Source organism: Palaemon carinicauda, chromosome 11 (assembly GCF_036898095.1).
Source record: "Palaemon carinicauda isolate YSFRI2023 chromosome 11, ASM3689809v2, whole genome shotgun sequence".
NCBI lineage: Eukaryota > Metazoa > Arthropoda > Malacostraca > Decapoda > Palaemonidae > Palaemon > Palaemon carinicauda.
This window is the reverse complement of record NC_090735.1, coordinates 5,948,335-5,958,334: the sequence shown is the minus strand read 5'-3', so window position 1 is coordinate 5,958,334 and position 10,000 is coordinate 5,948,335.

Here is a 10,000-nt window from a genome sequence, read left to right as displayed (position 1 = left end):
GTGTTTTTGCATATTTTTTTTATAACATTATGAGAAACTTCGGGCATTTTCCAAAAGAATGAGACCCACTTGGCCTCTCTATGACAAAAATTAAGGCTGTTAGAGCAATTAAAAAAAATATATAGCTAAATGTGCTTGAAAGTTGAACATACCTTGGTGGTAAAAATTAAAAAACATTTCTAATTTGAGGATGCCATTTGAAATCATATAAAATGGAACAGACTTCATTGTATAGGTCATCTTCAAATACTTTCTCGCTAAATGAAAAGGAAGAAATAAGTCGGAACACCCCTTTTGCACTACCTTGACTGGGTGTGATCTATATTAACGCAGTTTAATTGATTGGCAATTAATTATTATTATTATTAGTATTATTATTATTATTATTATTATTATTATTACTTGCTAAGGTACAACCCTAGTTGAAAAAGCAAGATGCTATAAGCTCAGGGGCTCCAACAGGGAAAATAGCCCAGTGAGGAAAGGAAACAAGGAGAAATAAAATATCTTAAGAAGAGTAACCACATTGAAATAAATATCTCCTATATAAGCTATAAAATCTTTAACAAAACAAAAGGAAAAGAAATTATATAATAGTGTGCCCAAATGTACCCTCAAGGAAGAGAACTCTAACCCAAGACGGTGAGAGCCCATGGTACAGAGGCTATGATAGTACCCAAGACTTAGAGAACAATGGTTTGATTTTGGATTGTCCATCTCCTAGAAGATATGCTTACCATAGCTAAAGAGTCTCTTCTACCCTTACCAAGAGGAAAGTAGCCACTGAACAATTACAGTGCAGTAACGCCTTGGGTGAAGAAGAATTCTTTGGTAATATCAGTGTTGTCATGTGTATAAGGACAGAGCATATGTAAAGAATAGGCCAGACTATTCGGTATGTATGTGTAGGCAAAGGGAAAATAAACCATAACCAGAAAGAAGGATCCAATGTAGTACTGTGTGGCCATTCAAAAGACCCCATAACTCACTAGCAGTAGTATCTCATCGGGTGGCTGGTGCCCTGGCTAACATACTACCCAATGCATAATAATAACTAGAGCATAAAAGAGATAAAAATTCTCTCTCTCTCTCTCTCTCTCTCTCTCTCTCTCTCTCTCTCTCTCTCTCTCTCTCGCGCGCGCGCGCGCGCGCGCATTGCTAACATCTATTTTATCGATAATTCCATATGTTAATCGACTCTTGTGAGTAACAGTCTCCGTAATTTCCAAGATCCGCGGCCCTTTATATCAGCAAAAACCAGATTTTAACTTCTCACGTGTATCTGTGGATTATCCTTTTCCTTAATATTAAACAATAATCCATAATACTGGAAAAATATTTATCCTAACAGATATCTTCATAGATATCTCTATACTCTTGATTATCAATTCTTTCTACTGTAACAAACATTTGCCTTTATCGTGTAAGTATTTTCAGGATTATTTGGTTATTTGTGAAGCAGCATGGAGTCAAAGTTTACATAGATTAAAAAACTTAGTTCTTGAATTAAAATCCTTATCATATTATCAGTAGGAGCAACGGAATAAGTAAAATAAGATATATATATATATATATATATATATATATATATATATATATATATATATATTGAATATATATATATATATATATATATATATATATATATATATATATATATATATATATATATATATATATCTTCGACGACATGTGATAAAAGCAGTGATCTGGGGCCTAGGTGATATTCAGAAACCCTTTAACCAAGAAAATGTTTGTTACTCCGTAAAGTTATTGAAAATATTTGTAATTCCAGAGCCTTGTCTCACATTGTCAATAACACAATCCATTGAACATATCCTCTGTTATAGGTAATAGGTCTCTGTTATCGTAATATTTAATCGTACAGAATAATGGTTACGTTTGAAATTCATATCCTTTTTTAATTCACCACTGGAAGTATCGATGATGTTTCCAAGAAAGTTCGGAAATAACACAAAGTTAAGATAAAATGTACAGTTGGCATCATTAATTCCGGGACACTTCATGGGAAGCTAAGGAGACGTCAGTGTCCCGGAATTAATGAAGCCAACTGTACATGCATAGTCTCCTGGTTAGTATAGTAGTAACGCGTTCGCCTAGGATTCGGATGGCATGAGTTTAAGCTGTTTACTGGGGAGGCCACTGATGTGGTTGAGAACCACAGTGTTGGTTTGGGCTTTTCAGCTGACGTTCTGGTGAGCGTCTATTCTGATGAAACTGGAACTGAAACTAGATTAAGCTGTTTACTGGGGAGGCCACTGATGTGGTTGAGAACCACAGCGTTGGTTTGGGCTTGTCAGCTGACGTTCTGGTGAGCATCTATTCTGATAGAACTGGAACTGAAACTAGATTAAGTTGTTTACTGGGGAGGCCACTGATGTGGTTGAGAACCACAGTGTTGGTTTGGGCTTGTCGGCTGACGTTCTGGTGAGCATCTATTTTGATGAAAATGGAACTGAAAATAGACAACTTTAACTTAATTCTGATAAAAAATCTAATGTGTTGTTCATATTAAATTCTTCAATTTCATATATATATAAGTTGAGTCAAAGAACATTTCATATATATCTGTCTTATAGTGCCATGTTTAAAAAGTTACATTTCATGAGTTTACCTGTTTGATATCTAGGATTGATATAATTACCTGTTATGTACAACCCATGATGCTTCTAAATTTCATTTCAGATTATTGTTTTCTTCCTCAAAATATTAATAATATATTTTTACACGATATTGCCTCCTCTTTGAGTGCTTTAAAAATTTCACTAACTAATAATACAGAATTTGGACCAGGCACAAGGAATAGCAATACTACAAATGAAGCTTCCAAATTTCATTTGAGATTATTGTTTTCTTCCTCAAAATATTAATAATATATCTTTAAACGATATTGCCTCCTCTTTGAGTATCTTAAAAATTTCACTAACTAATAATACAGAATTTGGAGCAGGCACAAGGAATAACAGAATAGATATATTTGTCGAATTTTCTAAAAGAAACAATCTTGAAATCGGGAACACCTTATTTGTAAAAAGGGACACAGAAAATGAACACGGAGAAACCAGAATGGAAAAGCGAAATAGATTTTATTCTCATTGAATAACTTGAAAGCTTTTGAATGTTATCAAATGAAGAATTTATACTATATATTAAAAAAGACAGGCTTTATTCTCAGTGAATAACTTAATATTTTGAATGTCATCAAATGAAGAATTTATACTATATATTAAAAAAAACAGGCTTTATTCTCAGTGAATAACTTAATATTCTGAATGTCATCACCTGAAGAATCTATACTACATAAAAAAAATTGAATTTATTTTCAGTGAAAAACCTAATAACTTTTGAATAATGCCATCAAATGAAGAATATATACTATATATTGAGAAAAATAGAATTTATTCTCAGTGAAACACCTAGTAACTTTTGAATAATGCCATCAAATGAAGAATATATACTATATATTGAGAAAAATAGAATTTATTCTCAGTGAAACACCTAGTAACTTTTGAATAATGCCATCAAATGAAAAATATATACTACATTTCAAGAGAAATAAATTTTATTCTCAGTGAAAAACCTAATAACTTTTGAATAATATCATCAAATGAAAAATATATACTACATTTTGAGAAAAAAAATAGATTATAATTTCAGTGAAAAACTCAATAGCTTTTGAATAAAGTCATTAAATGAATAATATATACAATATTTTAAGAGAAATAGATTTTATTCTCCGTGAAAAACTTCCTAACTTTTGAATGTCATTAAATGAAGAATATACACAATATTCTAAGAGAAATGGATTTTATTCTTAGTAAAAAAAAACAACTCCATAGCTTTTGAATAGTCATCAAATGAAAAATATATACAATATTTAAGAAAAAATAGATTCTAATTTCAATGAAAAACTCCATAGCTTTTGAATAGTCATTAAATTAATAATATATACAATATTTTAAAAGAAATATATTTTTTCTCAGTGAAAAACTTCCTAACTTTTGAATGTCATTTAATGAAGAATATACACAATATTTCAAGAGAAATAGATTTTATTCTCAGTGAAAATCTTCCTAACTTTTAGTTGTCATTAAATGGAGAAATGGATTTTATTCATAGTGAAAGACTCCATATCTTTCGAATAATGTCATCAAATGAAAAATATTTACTACACTTTAAGAGAAATATTTCTAAAAATAAATAAGTCCTCATAATCTACACGCAGCCATAGTTAGTAGGACTTTAGGAATCAAGTACTCTGTCCCTAACCTCTTCATGAAGTTAGTTCATAAGGATGCCTCACACAGCAGCTTGTGTACAGAGTTTGGAAGCATTATAGAGTTATCTCTTCCCTCTTTGTCTCTATGCAACTACACTTGTTGTTCCAGACTTTGAGGTATCCGACACTTACATGCATAATAATAGACTTGGTATATGGAGATCAAAGCTTTGTAACTTCAACTTGGTTGTATAGAATGACTTACATGACATTATCGGTTTAATTATTTTTGAAAAATAAGGAATAAAATGTTTTGATGGATTTTCACGTTGGTTTTTCGAAATTATGGTTTATCCTGGATTGATGCTATATATGTAAAGGCTTTTTGCACTAATGACTTGGGAATATGCTTAGTTACACGTGTATCTTTCAGAGCAGAAACACCCTTAAAGACATATTCTGTATGTACATAAACCCACAAACATATATAAAGTATATACTGTACATATATATATATATATATATATATATATATATATATATATATATACATGTGTATATATATATACACATGTGTGTGTGTATATATATATATATATATATATATATATATATATATATATATATATATATATATATATATATATAAGTGTGTGTGAGTAAAATCACTAGGAAACGTGATGTTCAGGTGCAAAAGAACCACACGGGAAATAAAAATATGAGATATGAGATCAAGTTCTGACTAGTTATATATATATATATATATATATATATATATATATATATATATATACACACATATATATATATATATATATATATATATATATATATATATATACATATATTCAAATGTGCTACAAATACCCTTATATATCCAATTCGCTCTGTCTTTGTATCTCAAACGCTTTCTGCCCTGCCAAGGACTGTAACCTATAACCTATAGAAGTAAGGATAAGCATTTGACCGTTTAGATTAACCTAACCTTTTTCCAATTCCTATCGTTCATAGGGTATATGTAACTTATTTGAAAACCTTAATAAATAATTTGAAAAAAAAAATTGATTAACCTATCTTGACACCCAACAACCTATCATCTTTGTTTACCTTTCCGTGGAATCAGAAAAGAAAATTGATTAACCTATCTTGACACCCAACAACCAATCATCTTTGTTAACCTTTCCATCAAAAAAAAAAAAAAAAAAAAAAAAAAAAAAAAAAAAAAAGGCTTCCATGAGATTTATTGGCAATTATTTGAACTCACTTTAATATAGTTACAGGAGAAACCTTTCCTTGAAACAAATTTACAAGAGAGTACATTTATGATAATAACTTAAATATGTAACATAATTATAAGTTAAGAACGTTTGTACAATAATATTTATTGCCTATTATATATTTATCAATTGATTTAATTTGTATTGAGTTGATTTATAACTTTGTAAAGCAATGTTAAGTTCATATTTTTTTTTTTTGTAAAGAATGATTACGTATATAATGTAAATTGCTAAAATGTAATTGTATTTTCATAATAAAAGATAAAAAAAAAACTTTTGTAAAGAACGAAACTTTATTCACATTCTCATTAATCCCTGAGACATTATTATCCTGTATTCTTACATTTCCGTCTCTCCAAACTCATCTTCAGCTCTATGCCCAGCACCAAATTCTTAAAATATCCCGATCAATATTCGTACTAATGAAAATAAATATCAATAAGTAATTTTCATATGTCTTTAATAACTAAAGGCAACATCCAGAGTTCACACTCCAAAATCAAACCATTGTTCTCTATTCTTGGGTAGTACCATAGCCTCTGTACCATGGTCTTACACTGCCTTTGGTTAGAGTTCTCTTGCTTGATGGTACATTCGGCACACTTTTCTATCTAGATTCTCATCCTCTTGTTTTGTTAAAGTTTTTATAGTTTAAATAAGAAACATTTATTTTAATATTGTTACTATTTAGGAAATATTTTATTTTTCCTCATTGCCTTTCTTCACTGGGCTATTTTCCCTGTTGGGTCTCCTGAGCTTATGGCATCCTGCTTTTCCAACTAGGGTTGTAGCTTAGGATTTAATAATAATAATAATAATAATAATAATAATAATAATAATAATAATAAATGAACATTGGCTTTTCCTGTTGTAGTCTCTACTGATTGATTTGCAGAGATCATCAGCATCCCTGACTTTAGGTGACCTCTCTCTCTCTCTCTCTCTCTCTCTCTCTCTCTCTCTCTCTCTCTCTCTCTCTCTCTCAGAATTAGCATTTTCATATGTTTACGATTGGCCTTTTCGTTGACTTTGGAAGACCGTGGCAGTTACTGATAAGGGAAAATTTTAATGTTATATATATATATATATATATATATATATATATATATATATATATATATATATATATATATATATATAGATAGATAGATAGATAGATAGATAGATAGAGAGAGAGAGAGAGAGAGAGAGAGAGAGAGAGAGAGAGAGAGAGAGTCTTTTAACCTATATAAAACTACCAAACAGCTTTACTGACAGTCATACAATTACTAATGAAATGATGATAAGGTTTATTTTATAAGTGATTTACACTCTGGAACGCCCTTATTAACAAACACAAATTCACAGGTGGATGACGCAATAGAGTTAGGCGTTGGCAAAGACACAGAAATATGACCATTTTCTTTTTCATTATTCGATTTGTCTATGTTAATTACGCTGATTATAAGACCATCAAATTACACATAAGTCATGCATTTCTGGCATATAACTATTACTACATAAATGATTTGAATCTGTGATAAATAATGATATTCTCCATTCAAGGAAATTCCATTTGGCAGCGATGTCCCAAACTCGCCCCACCAACCTCAACTATGGCGATGATTGTTACTTTGGTCACTTGTACAAAAACATGACTCATAATCCATGTGTTCTGATGAAGATAGGAAATACTAAACACTTTCATAAGTAAACTCAGGTTGTTCCCAATAGCATATAAAAAATTCATACCATTTTCTGATTAAAATATTCATTCTTAATAAGGAAACGATCATTGGACAATTTACCAACTACCAATTCTCTAGCCTCTATCTTCCTACCACAATTTTTTGACACACGTGGTCTTCAAACAATTGACTAAATTAGTTGAGACAAGGTGCCTCTGATGCCATCTATAGGCGGTAAAGTAAAACTCGTTACGATGTAAGGGAGGGAGTTGGGGGAGTCTGCGATATTATGCCTTTTGGAACGTAACAATATTCTTATTTTTCGTAGTTTTGTTAACAATACATGCTATACCATGAAACATATTAACTATGTTTTAGTTTTATAAAATGGTGATTGAAAATTATATAAAACAACTGTATAATTACATGATTGTCTCACCGATTTCAGTAAATGTGGCATATTTGGCGACCCCTCCCCCGACCCCCAAATGTAATTGAACTAACGATTGTTTGCTGAGGAAATATTTCGGTGAAATTTAGTTGGAAATTTGTAATTTACTAAGAATTAAGTTGTGGGCAGATAACGAAGAATATAAGGATGTCGTGAGGCTGTTTTATAGCAATTTTGTTCTCAATTAGCAACAGAAATGAAGTAATAAAAATTATGATGAATGGATGAATGGGGATAATTAACAATTTGGTACTTTACTACTAAGGCCATCTATTGGCCCTGAAAATAAGCAATGTGTAGCGCTCTCTGATCTTTGCATTCTGGAACCTTCCATGACGTCATTTTGGTGTAAAAATAGTCAAAAATAATCTACTTAATTTGAAATGAATATAATTTATATCTGCCTCATATTTTTACGTGAGTATGAATCTATCACTCTTTTCTAATTGAATAGAGTCATTCACGTGAATGGAACAAGAGACATGTGTTGCCCTCTTTTGACAAAAGTAGAAACACTCGGATTCCATCCAAATTTGTAAAAGAGTGTGATTACGAAAACATGCTTTCACGGTAGTTCTTTTATTTAATTATTTTATAAATAAAAATATCATTATTCCAATAATGCAATTTTTCATCTGATTCTTAGGCTCCAAGTTATGGTAATTATATGTATTTTACAGATATGTATCATGAAAATATATAGAGCAGATCTCAGTATTCTAAAAGGAAAGAGTTGGAACTCAGCCATAGGATTAAAAAGCCCAAATTTAACCAAAATATATTAATTTCCGCAGTAAATACGTTGTTAGCTAATCATAAGCCAAATTATTCAGTAGATAGCAATCCTCTGTGAAGTGTGTTTTGTTACATGTAGGCTACCAGGGGCTTGGAAGCTTTTTTTTTCGGGTTGGGGGATAAAGTTTGAAAAGGCACTGACGGGGGGGGGGGGGGTGTTCCGGGTGGCTTCCCCATAATTTTTTTTTTTTCTTTTAAACGAAGGAATGCCTTTAGATGCGATTTCCTAGCTTCTGACAGCGGGTTGTAGCAGCAACAAAATAAAACATTTTGACGACTTTTATATGACTAACTACAATTTGTACATATTGACTATAATGAAATATCGGTAAACCGACTAGATGAATTTACCGAAAATATGATAACGATGTTGATTCTTTGTTATAAACTCTTTCCCAATATCGAGGAAGTTAGTGCTACCAGTTTTCTAAGCCTACTCTGTTTTTATTTATAATTTATTTCATCTATCATTTGAGGACCCCAGAATAAGAATGGGGTAAGGCCATACATGGGCATTTTTTTTTCTTTTTTTTTTTTACATAAAAGGGAATAACACCATCAAATCTTTTACTTCTAAATTTGCATCCGAAGTATGGTCAGTATAGGATTGTTTCAAAGACCCCAAATCTGCAGACACATCACCCCTACAGCAGACAAGCTTCTCTAGTATGGAGTAGAAAAGGTGGTAATGTCACTCATGCAGAGACGTTGTTACGGGCCAATCAGCCGCCTCTCAGTTAATCAGCGCTCTCAGCCGTTGTCATAACAACCGAGTCACGTGATCCTTCCTTCTCCCACTCTGTTTACATTATCCCGTCGCATTGTAGAAAAGGAAACACGTGTTATTCAACATACTTTTCTGTGATATTACTGTGCCTTAACCAGTGTTAGTTTGCAAAAACAATGGCTTCTAGTGATCGAGAATCCGATGATTACACTCGGGAGGGGGAGGATGCCCGGAAAAAACATAGATTTCTAGGGTAAAAAGAAACCAACCCACATATCAAGGTGGCATATTCTTGTGGAAGAGAAGGTGATGCTTCGGAGGATTCTATTGATGGTGAGGCATTAGTTTCTGGTGAAAGTAGAACAAAAAAGCGTAAAAGTCGTGTGTTAGAGGTGATCTCAGTGTGGGGATGATTGCAGTGTTGGAGGTGGTGTAAGCAGTGTTGGTGTTAATGATTCAGGAGTTAGTGTTGATTTTGTTGGAGAGCCTAGTGATGAAAGTGAAAGTCTCAGTGCTAAACAGAATAAGAACGTCTCCATCATCCTGGCACCGTTGCAGTAACTCTACCTGAAGTGACTCTTCTACATTGAGGTCATCTTTTTGGTCTGTGTTCACACATACCTGCCATGTGATGGGGTCTTTGGTGTGATTGAGATGCACCTGCGTACTGTTCAGCTCATCTGTAGTGTTTCTCGCTATGTACAGTTGATCACTGATGCCAGTAAGCAGAAAAAGTACAAGGCTGTGAGCATGGAGGCTGGTAACTTTAAAGACATTAAAGTGCTTGAGCTTTCCATCACCGACCGATCGACAGGGCTGAAGCTTGCACGAGTACTGATCATT